General features: G+C 39.4%; 1 protein-coding gene across 6 annotated transcripts in view; it reads right to left on the bottom strand.

Moving 5' to 3' along the window:
• Nucleotides 1-12,498, bottom strand: part of katnbl1 (katanin p80 subunit B-like 1) — a 64,730-nt gene extending 52,232 nt beyond the window's left edge. For 4 of the 6 annotated variants that reach the window (XM_077552181.1, XM_077552182.1, XM_077552179.1 and 1 more), the window contains exons 1-3: nt 12,344-12,498; nt 11,322-11,424; nt 9,236-9,417 (exon numbers count right to left, since the gene is read on the bottom strand). The gene's annotated coding sequence lies outside the window, so the exon portion shown is untranslated. The remainder of the gene's footprint in view (nt 1-9,235; nt 9,418-11,321; nt 11,425-12,343) is intronic. The other 2 variants (XM_077552184.1, XM_077552185.1) reach the window with 1 other exon arrangement.
• Between the last annotated feature and the right edge of the window lie 542 nt (nt 12,499-13,040).

The raw sequence follows: 13,040 nt of genomic DNA, 5'->3' as shown, positions 1-13,040 counted from the left end.
CAATCCCTGAAATCTAAACGTTTCTGGAACACCTGTTGACTTTTTTTTTTTTTTTTGTCCAATCCTTGTGACCTAACTGCTCTTGCTGTCCCAGGTTTGAAAGTCGCCTTCTTCTGATTGCTTGCCTCAGATCCTTCCCCAAAATACAGAAGACAGAAGAATAGAATTTAGATGTGAGATGACTTCTGAATAGTCCAACATTTTAATCTTTTGCTGTATGGATCTTGATCCACTTGGAGGACCAACACCCTGTAGCTGAAACCAAGCCTCCTGACACTGCAGCAGTTTTAAGATTGCAGATTCAAGACAAAAACTGTTCCGGATGTTGAAATCTTGTCAACTGACTGGAACTCTCATTATTGTTATCGAATTTTTCAAATGACCTCAAACTCCAGAGATAACCTGTCTAGTGACACAGTCCAAATACTTCTGGACATAGCTTTATATCAATCCACGGTCCTCTGCAATGAAAGCGTTTGAAAGTCTTGCTGAGGCTTGTGTCAAATCTGACATTCTTTGCATTCCTGCTCCCATCCACAACACACCCATGGGGTGTGTAAAGTGGCATTTGATTTCTTCTTTGACTCCCTCCTTAGGAGCTGAGCCGAAAGGCAAAGCTCTCGATTTACCGGTCGATCTACGTTCCTACCCTCACCTATGGTCACGAGCTGTGGGTCGTGACCGAAAGAACAAGATCCCGGATACAAGCGGCCGAAATGAGTTTCCTCCGCAGGGTAGCCGGGCTCTCCCTTAGAGATAGGGTGAGAAGCTCGGTCATCCGAGAGGGACTCAGCGTCGAGTCGCTGCTCCTCCACGTTGAGAGGAACCAGTTGAGGTGGCTCGGGCATCTGGTTCGGATGCCTCCTGGACGCCTCCCTGGGGAGGTGTTCCGGGCATGTCCTACCGGCAGGAGGCCCCGGGGACGACCCAGGACACGCTGGAGAGACTATGTCTCTCGGCTGTCCTGGGAACGCCTTGGGGTCCCGTCGGATGAGCTGGCTGAAGTGGCTGGGGAGAGGGAAGTCTGGGCTTCCCTGCTAAAGCTGCTGCCCCCGCGACCCGACCCCGGATAAGCGGAAGAAGACGAAGACGGACTCCCTCCGATAGCATCTGATGAATCTTCCGTCCATTGTTTGTCTGCTATACGGCGTCTGTCAAGAACCTCTCTGTCGTTGTACTAACAAAACAAAAATGCATGTACTTCAAAAAATTATTATTTTTTTTTTTCGTTTTTTTTTTTTTCCCCAGGAGAGCTCAGTATTGTTCATTCGATTTGACATCATCATTGCTCTCCTTTTTAAATTTTTATTTTTTTTTTAATGGTTTTTTTCCCTCATTTTTTTCCTTTCTCTTTTTTCAAAATTCGTTTTTTCGATGTATCTCCCTTCATCGCTAGAGGTTGAAATGAGTCCTACAACAAGAGGCTTCTTCTCCTGTTGCTATGCCAACTGCAGAGGTCACACATAGTCTCATAACAAGAGGCTTTACTCGCCCTCAGCTTCTGTTTCCTTCCTGGTATTACTGCCGCAAAGAGCTAAAGAAGCTTGTGAGAGAACCAAAGAGTCCTGCTATGACTGCATGTGAATCAGCTTTGCGAATTATTCTCCTTCCTTTTGGATATTGCGCACTTTCAAAGACAGGCTTTGAACTGAGTCCATGGCGTTTCTAAGTCGGGGGTTTACCACACAACAAAAAAAGTGGACTGGCATCCAAGGGAAAGCATATTGGGTCAGTCTGACCCCTAAAATAAGGGTTAATGTGATGTGATTTTTCTCATCCAATGTCAGCTGAGATAGGCTCCTGCACACCCACGATCAAGTAGTGTAGTGGTCCCTGGAGAACCCGATTATGACCAAAATGAACTCTGCGGTAGTACAAATGAGGATAATGATACACACCCATGCTTGTATTTTCAAGAATTCTTTTGAACTCTTATACTTACCTAAAGTAAACTGAATCCAGTGAAGTAAAATATCAATGTGTTTAACCCTGGAGAACCCAAGAACCCTTTTCTTCTTTGGAAAATTATGAATTATACATTAAATGACTGCTATAAGTTCACTGAACACCAAAATATATGTTTTTTTTTTTTCAATTTCAACCCTTTATTCCCTGATTTAAGATTAGGGCGAAATTTGACCCTTTTGGGATTTAGGGGTATCATTTCGAAAAATCTGAATAACAAAAACTGTCAGTAAACTATTTAGAATTTAAGAAAATAATCAATCAAATACACAGCTACATTGAACAATATTTTTTTTTTCTTTTATTCGTTGCATTTTAGAACTGCATTTTGAATGTACAAACACAAAAAAAAGAAGGTCTTTGTTATTTGAGTAGCAGAATTTATAGGGGCCAAATTTGACCCCGTGGGTTCTCCAGGGTTAAGCTATCATTAGCAAGTTTACACATATGGCTAAAGTGACCGCCAAGCAAAACGTGTGCTAGCTGACTTCACACTAGCCAGCGCAGATTTTTAACCACATCACTGAACTGAATCAATACTTCTACCAAAGTCATTTTCTGCGAAGATACTTGCACTTTTACTCAAGTATCGCTTTATGGTACTTTATACAACTAGTAGTCAGCGGTCTATAACACGGACAGATGGATGTATTATGGGTAATTGTCGCTGACAACATAGCAGTGAACTCGCCTGACTCCCACTCATGACACTGCGAATGTGGGAGTGAACAGTCTGTCTCTATATGTACCCTGTGATTGGGATCGGCGCCATCTCCCCTCGCCAGCCTGAACAGGATAAGCCGTAAAGAAAATGAATGGGCCTGATTTCGAGGTTGGTATTTCAAAGTACATTTTCTCGAAATATCAGTATTTCGTGACAAAAGGAATGCGTTAGCAAATGCCAGTGGAAATCAGTGTGAGCTACAGAGCCCCCATATTACAAAGAGGTGCACACAAGATGAAGGACATGATCAGACAGTTAGCGTATAGCGTGTTGGGCTCTCCAAAGAGGAAAACGAGTTTCAGATTTATTGTATATCCTGGATTACCGTCAAATAACTTTTTATGGGGACCCACGGGCGGGTGAGCGGTTAGCGCGTCTGCCTCACAGTTCTGATGTCCCGGCCCCTCTTGTTTCTTTTCCCGGTGCTTCTGTGGCTAGCTAACTTTTCCATTGGTGTGAATGAGAGAGCTAATGATTGTCTTAGAATTTTTTTTTTTTTTTTACTGCGTGGGAATTGTGGACTATAATCCGCATCTGTATCCAACTAAGGCACGGCAGTAGGAGATGCTAACGTTAGCGTGTGTGTTTATTTTTGTCCTTTCTTACTATATAACCCCAAATGTGACAATAACAGAAGGAAATCCATCTTGGTCTACGTATATAGAATTTTTTAACCGAATTCTGGTTACTTAATTCTGTCTGTTAGCGAGAGCCACTACATCGTGATAACTTACATTGATGTTTCTGCAATTGGCAATTTATTATTATATTATATTATTAGTATGGGATTTTTTTTAATGGCCTTTAGGTGAACTGATGAATACACACACGCTCGCACGCACACACACACGCACATACACATACTCACCCACATACAAAAAAAAAATATATATATATATATATATATATATATATATATGTGTGTGTATATGTATATATATGTATATATATTAAAAAAAAAACATTTATTAAATTTTTTTAATTTATTTGTTTTTTAAAAAAAAAAGGAGAGCAATGATGATGTCAAATCGAATGAACAATACTGAGATCTCCTGAGAAAAAAAAAAAAAAAGAAGAAAATCCATCTTGACGAAAAAGTCTTTTTCAGCAAACCTTTCAGAATTTAGCCCAATTGTGATGTCACAATTTGTGGTGGCCATTCATTTCTCTCTAGTCGTCTCTTAAAACGCCATAAAAAGTCACTAGATCTGTTTTAAACCATTGACTACAAGTGTGTTCGATAACCTTATATAAAAGCAAGGTCTGTGTTAGTGTAATAATAATAATAATAATAACTCTTTTCCTACCCTGAGGATCAACAAGCATTCTTAGACCATGACCGTGAAAGTCAGGAAGGCTCCCGGGGGCCCAAACACGGCTGCAGACCCAAACAAACGATTGTGTTACCTAATGTCGGAAATCCCTCATTTGCAAAGGCTGTTCTGTGATTGGGGGGGGGGGGGGGGGCTTATCACATGTGTATCAAAACAGCCAAAACACCAAGTACAATTTTAGCATTCAACTGCCATTTCCAACTGTCCATCTAGTAACGCAAACACGGGTTTTATATTCTACCGAGACTTTACGCCATTGCTACAAGGACAGACCTTTTCCAGCGCCATCGTTTCTCCTTGAGGAAGAAGATTGCGGTTTGTTTATTTTGACATCTCCACGGAAAAAAAAAAACATAAGAAAGATGCAGATTAAAGAGAGCAAATAGCGCTCGTGGGCAACATTTCAGCCTGTGCTCTTTCCAAGCACGTCATCCTGTTCTAATGTCAGGGACACTCAACGCTCTTCAGATGTTTACTCAAAGCTACGTAAGGCCAAGTTTTTTGATTCAAATCTTATTTCTTCATTCGCTTTAACCACGTTAAAAGCATAGAAAAGCGGAAAAAGATGAAAAGAATTGTTCAGTCACTTTGCTGGAGGAAAATAAAGACCGAAACTTGAACGGAATTAGCAAGTCTCCAGGAAAGTGATTTTAAAAAAAAAACGTTAAAAAAAATAAATAAAATAATAATAGTGATTGTATTGGTTGTTTCACAGTCGAAAAACGTGCATGAAGACTCAAAATTGTTATGGGTTACATTATTGCAGTCATTGTATAACTTCCATTTTTTAACAACTATGAATATTGTGAGAAACGCGTATAAGCCAAATTGTGGACTTCTAAGCAGACACATTAAAATTGAACAACTTTAAAAGGCATATATAGTTGGGTGTCATCGAAATAACCGTGGAAAACTAATGCTATATTTTCGCATAGCATCACCAAGTCGAAGCATGTACATGCTAATCCATAGCGGGATGACTACTGATCCCTGCGGGACCCCACAGGTGACATTAGACACATACTTTACAAACGCCATACTGTACACACTTCTGAAATAACAAATTTGCTCAAATTACCTTTACCTTTAATTTTTAAATGTATAATTTTAAAACTCACTTCAAGTCTGCTGTGGAATGTAAATAATTTGTGACGAGATCACACCATGCAACGATACTGTACTGTGCTGCTTGTTTTAGTGTCTCAACATCGTATAAATCCTCCATTTTCCAATAAAACCACATTACATTTTCATCAACTACCATGGGAAGTATCCAACATAAAAGTTCCAGAAATTGCAGTCGCTGTTTGTCTTTTTTGGGCAGCGTGGTGGCACATGTGGTTAAGCGTGTCTGCCAAAGCAGCCAGAGGTTGCGGCTTTCAACCTCAACTTGCAATCAATTGAGATGTTAGATATTTTTCATGTTGTTATCAATCAATGTGGATATAATTATCACTACCAACCTCTGATTGACGGCGTCGTGTTTGTTTTATTTTCCAGTTCTTACAATGTGAGAGGTTTGTGTATGAGACAAAGAAAAGAAGAATTCAAAGGAAACACCAGTAAAGCTTCATTATTTCAAACAACGCTACAATGTGCATTTCAAAGGAGAGATTTTTTTATTTATTTTTTTGCTGACTCACTATGGCTAATATACATTTATCAACACTCAGCGAGTGGTGTCCTTAAACAAGTGCCTGCATCGGGCGGCGCCAACAATCAACAGCTCCGTTTTATCAGCATCAAGAAACAAGAAATTGAAGGACATCAATTGTTTATTCTAATCTATCCACGCCTTCGGATTACAGTAATCATGCAGGTTTGTTATTCTAAAGGTTATGATAGGAAAGACAGTGAAAACGAATGTTACATTTACGTATAATATCACCAAGCGGAAGCATGTTGATGCTGAACAATAGGGGGCTGAGTATTGATCCCTGCGGGATTCCAGATGACATTACAGATATGCATTGTTACATACACTATATACACACTTCGGAAATAACTAGAGTTAGACCGATTATCGGCCGGGCCGATATTTGTCATTTTGACAAATATCAGCATCGGCCTTTTTACGAATCCGAAGCTGGTAAATCACAGCAGTGAATGCTTGCGAACGTAGCAAAATAAATAAAAAAAAGCTTTTCATTAGGATTTGTAAGATGTTCACAGACATTTTGAACATATTCAGACATTTTCTTTACTGTCTTAGGTTTAAATGTTCTTTTTCTTTTTTTTATGATGCTGACACTGGGAACTTACTACACTTTTTATTTTTTTAAATAAAACAAAAAAATAAGAAATTATGTTGAAATTTCAAAAAACTTAATTTACAGTAGAAAACTTTAGGGAACTATTTACTGGCTTAGTTTTTAATTTAGCTTAACACATGCTGATGATGACCCCAATTTTTGTTAGAATTTTTAAACAAAGCTGTCAATTCTTAATATGCTTAAAATGAAAAGAAAAAGTATTTTCAAAGATGTTGACGCTAATATTTTCTCTTTTACTGCAAATGAATATCGGCTTGAAATATCGGTTATCGATCTCTTTGACTACTAATAATCGGTATCGGTATCTGCCATGAAAAAAACATATCTGTCTATCAACTAGAAATAACACATTTGTTTATATTATCTTTCATAATATAATTTAAAATAGTAAAAAAATATATATATATTACATGTATCAATAATTAGATATCTATTTATGTGAATCCTGCTTTTTGCCCAAAGTGAGCTTCGAGAGGCTCCAGCTCGCAACTCTAATGAGGACAACGGTATAAAAAAATGGTATAGAAAATGGATGAACAGATTTCCCGGCGTTGCCATGGCAACGACAGAGACGCAATTCTCCTTATTACAAATCAGTGTTGCAATAAATTGATGATGAAGCCCTTATTATGAGGTATTATAATTGCTACATAATGTATCTAGACGCGTCACCCTTGGCTACATTTGTTTGATTGGGTTTTGGGCAAAGTTTATACGTCTATAACGTTTTTATAATCCTTGACGCAATACAATGGCCGACTGTGTGCATATCAACATCTTAAAGGCCTTCTCTTTTGCCTCAAGTCCTTAGTTTGTGGTCATAACCCTGAAACAGCTCCCCGTGTTACCCCTCAAGTGTCCCGCGTCGCATCGTTGCTCAGCAACTCCATCAACGCGGCCGTTAGCGCAAACCTGCTTTGTATCAACTGGGACTCAAGAGGAGGTACTAAACTAGATAGGCCGGGAGGTATTTATCACTCTGCAGATGATGTGTTTTAAAATAACCCACTCTTTGGCCAAAATAAACAAATGTCCGGCAGTACATTTCAGGCAGTCTTTCCCCTCGCCGATACGAAAGAATGAGAATGACAGAAGAGTAACAGACTGATGAAGATGATACTTGATATAAGTGCTACAGATTTTTTTTCCTCATTTTTATTTATTTATTTCTAGGTCAGTCTGAGCTATTCTTAGAGAAACAAAGCATGGAAGCTAAGCAGATTAATTTTTTTCGTCTGGTTTATTGAGCGTTTGATCATAATGCCAATTCTGCAGAAATCTAAAACGCCTTCAAATCAGTAAATACGCTTTTACAGATTTTCAAGGTTTGTTATGAGGACCTCAGACCCCCCTTTGTAATCTCTTAAACCCACCAATGTGATGTTGACTTTCAAGTCACAGACGGGAAAATAGAACCATTTTGAAATCAACATTTTCTTGGCCTACTTTTTGTGGCTTTTAAAGGGGAAGTCAACTCGAAAAAATGTATTTGACAATAATATGTTGTATGCAGCCCCACTAGTCTAAATATGGTATTCTGGTTAATATTGTGTTAGTGGAATATGGGTTAAGCAGCTAAATTCAGCCGTTTTTATACATCTCAGGGTGCGGCCATTTTGCCAATTGCTGTCGACTGAACATGACATCTATGTTGCTCAGGTCTCAGACAATGACCGATCACAGCGCAGCTTCAGAAAACAGGTGAATATAATATCGCCAAGCAGAAACATGTACAGTCGATGCTAAACAACAGAGGACCGAGTAATGATCCCTGCGGGACTCCACAAGTGACAAATTTGCTGAAATAGTTTTTAATAATATGATATAAGCATTAAATAATTAATCATATCCATTTATGCAAAGACAGTAGGGGTGTCAGGCAATGATTTTTAAAAAAAATCGTAATTAACTCATTCACTGCCATTGGCAGCTATAGATGTCAAAAATTAATTTGAACTATTTTTATTATTTAATTTTTTTTTTCATTTTTGTTAACAAGAGTATGAAAACCTAGAATTTTTTTGTACATTCAGAACAGATATAAAATTTGTGAGTTAACTAGTGAAGTCATGCGATTAATTACGATTACAAATTGTAATTGCCTGATGCCCCTAATTTGTATTTATTTTTTCTTAAAAAAAACATTACTTTTTTTTTTAAAGACAAAATAAATAAAAATTAGGGGTGTCGGGCGATTGCAGTTTTTAAATGTAATTAATCGCATGACTTCATTAGTTAACTCACGATTTAAATTTAAAAAAAAAAAATTTAATGTTTTTTTTTAGGAATTTTTTTTTTTTAATTAATCAAAAATTAATTACATAATAAATAAATACAATTAATCACTAATTTTATATCCGTTCTAATACCCCCCCCAAAAAAAATCTCGTTTTTTTTTTTTGTTAACAAAAGTGGGGGAAAATGTCAAACTAATAGAAATAGTTCAAATGAATTTTTTGACGTCTATAGCCGTCAATGGCAGTGAATGAGTTAATCACATGACTTCGATCGTTAACTCGCGATTAATCGCAAATTTTATATCTGTTCTGAAAGTTTTCATACTCTTGTTAACATAAAAATGGAAAAAAAATTCTGCTTGTGTGGTCCTTGGGAATAAATGGTGCCCGTGGTCACCACGTTCGTCCCTCCTGCTCTATAGCCAAGAGGATCCTTCATTAGGACCAAATACATCGAAAAACTTCTCAACGATCAAAACGGATTTCCCATCGGCCTTTTGTAAAGATATTAGACTGTATAACATGAAGTGACATTTCAAAATGGATCCAACAAAGAATTTTGCCATGAAGGATGACACAAAAGAAAACACGAAAACTCATTATTAATAATTATTAAGGCATTTGATCTTCATGTTATTGCAATCTATTGTAATGTAACCAAAAGTTCCCGGATATGAAGATTGTCAAAGGGAGATGGCCTACCTAATGTCTGTCCGGGGTCGTTAACGTCTGACAATGAGCCCCTTCCTTGAGCAGAGGGTTGAAGAGTCTATTGAAGCGTCAGCTGCTCGCTCATGCACTAAATGGTTCCTGAATGGTCCTCTCACGTCCAAACTGTGAACCTGGTGGCCATGACAGGGTCACCACAGATCTTCTTAGTCGTGCTGTTAATGTGACAGGATAATGATGAGGTCATCAAAAATTGTTCTCTTGGAGAAGGAAGCCAGGTAGTTCTGTCCTTTCCTGTTGGAAGTCCAGTCTAGCTCTTCTTCCAGATTCACTCTCAGAAATTTGTCGTCATCGTCACAGCTAACCAAGTCGTCGTCGCCACAGCTAACCAAGTCGTCGTTGTCACAGCTAACCAAGTCGTCATCGCCACGGCTAACCAAGTCGTCATCGTCACGGCTAACCAAGTCGTCATCGCCACAGCTAACCAAGTCGTCATCGTCACAGCTAACCAAGTCGTCATTGTCACAGCTAACCAAGTTGTCGTCTCCACAGCTAACCAAGTCGTCGTCGCCACAGCTAACCAAGTCGTCATCGTCACAGCTAACCAAGTCGTCATCGTCACAGCTAACCAAGTCGTCATTGTCACAGCTAACCAAGCCGTTATCGCCACAACTAGCCAAGACGTCATCGCCGCAGCTAAACAAGTCATCATCGTCGCAGGTAACCAAGTCGTCAACGTCACAGCTAACCAAGTCGTCATCATCACGGCTAACCAAGCCGTCATCACCACGGCTAACCAAGTCGTCATCTCACAGCTAACCAAGTCGTCATCGTCACAGCTAATCAAGTCGTCATCGTCACAACTAACCAAGTCATCATCGTCGCAGCTAAGCAAGTCGTCATCGCCACAACTAACCAAGTTGTCATCGGCACAGCTAACCAAGTCGTCATTTTCACAGCTAACCAAGTTGTCATCGTCACGGCTAACCAAGTCGTCATCGTCGCAGCTAACCAAGTCGTCATCGTCACAGCTAACCAAGTCATCATCGCCGCAGCTAACCAAGTCGTCATCGTCACAGCTAACCAAGTCGTCATCGTCACGGCTAACCAGGACGTCATCGTCACAGCTGAACAAGTCGTCTTCACCACAGCTAACCAAGTCGTCATCGTCACAGCTAACCAAGTCATCATCGTCGCGGCCAAGAAGCCTTAGCCCGAGCCAAGTCAAGTCACTCCACAGCAAGTCAAACCAAATAAGGTCCTGTAACGTCACGCTTGTTCCAGTCATGGCGACCGGTCTACTCACGTCCTGTCCAGTCACGGCAACCAGTCTACTCGTCATGGCGACTAGTTCAGTCACGTCACGTCATGATTGTCTGCTCACCCTTCTCCCTATGTTTCATTAAAGTTTCTCATATTCCACTTCATTCCCGTCTCACTGCCTTCCTTCCCCGCATTTGGGTCCACCATCAGTCAACCGCTCACGCCCACCCTGACGAGTGTTTTATATTAAAGCCATAACAAACTGAACATTTCCCCTACAGACAACGGCGGAGTCATCGCATCACGTGACCCAACAGGCCGACCGAGTGATTTCTACCCGGTATCAAAACATGCCAAGGTATAAGGAAGAAGGCTCCCAGGATATTTATGCATGCCGCAAAAGTATGCTGGGAATGCGTACGTGGCAGGTGACCTCTCTATATCTCCAAATAAGGTCATTTGGCAACTATTTATTGCTGCCCGAGCCCAGGTCACCGCGGTTTGTGTTGGTTTATCCGAGGAATGTGTGCAGAGCTGTAAAAAGTTTGCCACCGTTGGAAATTCCTAATAAATTAAATTCATGGCGTACAACAAAAATTTATAGTCTTTAAAGTGACCAACGTGCACGTATGTTCTAATTTATTGGCTGTATGATAGTTCTTGATATTTGCAAAAGCAATGATACATTTTATGGGTTTTTTTACATTTTACCCTCAACTTAACCTGAACAGCTGGTTGAGATTTTTGACTGCCATTTACACACTTATTTAAAATGATATACAATAATAAACAGAGTAAAAGATCATCTGTGAAAATATGTTTCATAGACACAAACTGTTGTTGAATGCAAACTTACAAGAGGTCAAATTCAATGGAATCAGCAGTCTTCTTCTGGGCAGCAATTACATCGAATGCTTCGGAACACCATCGTGACTATTTCCTCCTCTTCCTGCTGTGCTCTGGAATGTAAATGACATTGTCCATGAAAGTCCATAAAAAGAAGCTGGTGCACAGTGACCTGAAAATAGGCTGAAAATGCCTCAAGAGTACATTCTTAGACACTTTGAAATTTTTAGAAGCTGCAAAGTCACTCCGGGTTGTCAAATGATATTTTATTGTTGTTGGTGTTGTTTTTTTTTAACTTTTTTTTTTATATTGTAAAACCATACTGGAATTAAGATTATCAGTAGCCATCTGCTTCTTCCTTGACAATTGTGTTGTATTTTTATGGTTCAATAAAAATGTAAAAAAAAAAATACAAATAAATACTGGGGGGTATATGACAGTAAGTCAATGTCAATGAAAAAAATACATCAAACGGAATTAACATGGCAAAGTTCATTAGTCTTAGAACTCAGTTGAAAACAATTGTGTGTGCGTGCATCCATGCAAGTGTTAGTGATTACTTGACGGCTTCCTGCAGGAGCCGAAATTAAGATTTTTTTCAATTCATTCTAATTTCTACTCTCTCTCTCTCTTTTATCAATTCAACCTGTTACAACTTTAAACTATTGCAATTATCTCTAATGCTTTTTTTGTGTGCCAGTTTTCAAAATCAAAGCCCAAAATTAAGATATTTGTTTGTTTGTTTTTTCCCTCTCTAATTTCTTCTTTTTTTTTTTTTTTTACCTATTTCAACTGTTGATTTTATTCTTACTACAATTTCATTTCAATATTTCAAAGTAAAAGTCCACATTTATAATGTAACTTTTTATCTGTACCACACCACTTTGTCCATTCAAAACTTTCCAACTTCAAACTATTCAGCACCTTGCATTACATTGATTGATTGATTGATTGATGTCCATATGTTGTTTAGCCGTGTATATGTTGTGTATGACGTTTAAACAGTGAATTTGTTTGGAAGGTGTAACTCACATTATGGTTGTATGCTAGCGGGCTAGCTAGCAAGAAGCTACATCGCGTAGCATGCCGCTGGACTCTCGGCTCAAACTTCCGCTCCGAATAAGTTCCGGTGAATACCGGTCGTCATTTCCTGCTCCTGTCCGTGAAGCTTTTTCAAACTGCCCGCGTGTGGAGGACACGACTCGCCAGTTCGTTCGTTCCCACCTCCCCGACATGTAGCAACGGTCCCACTCACGCGGGCGTGCACGCGCGCTCGCTCTCTCTCTCCTCGAAGAGATCCCCATTTTTAATAAATGTACCTGTAATGTGATTACATGTTTTTTTCTTCCTATAACTGTAAGGCAATACAGTTTTAAAAAAAAATGTTTAACCGATTACGTAACAGTGATACGTGTATTACGTTAATATTAATAAAATTAGAATCCAGTTCAAGGTAGCTCATCTTAATGGCTTAATTGGCATGAGAGAGACCTTGACCGTGTGTTGTGTCGCATAGATAAGATGACTCTGTCTGTCTTTTCCATTCCTTCAAGTGGTCAACATGCAGTGAAAATCACCGCTCAAGTCACGGAGGGAGCTCGCAGCACACTGAGTCAAAGAGTGCACTCACGCACGACACAGGTTTGGACCCAAGACCTCATCCGAGCCCAGCAAACCCATTAGATCGCGTCAGGCTCCTGTGTTATGACGACTCCTCGTGGTCAGAAAG

This window comes from Vanacampus margaritifer, chromosome 19 (genome assembly GCF_051991255.1).
Source record: "Vanacampus margaritifer isolate UIUO_Vmar chromosome 19, RoL_Vmar_1.0, whole genome shotgun sequence".
Taxonomy (NCBI): Eukaryota; Metazoa; Chordata; class Actinopteri; order Syngnathiformes; family Syngnathidae; genus Vanacampus; species Vanacampus margaritifer.
This window is presented reverse-complemented; position numbering and strand designations above follow the sequence as displayed.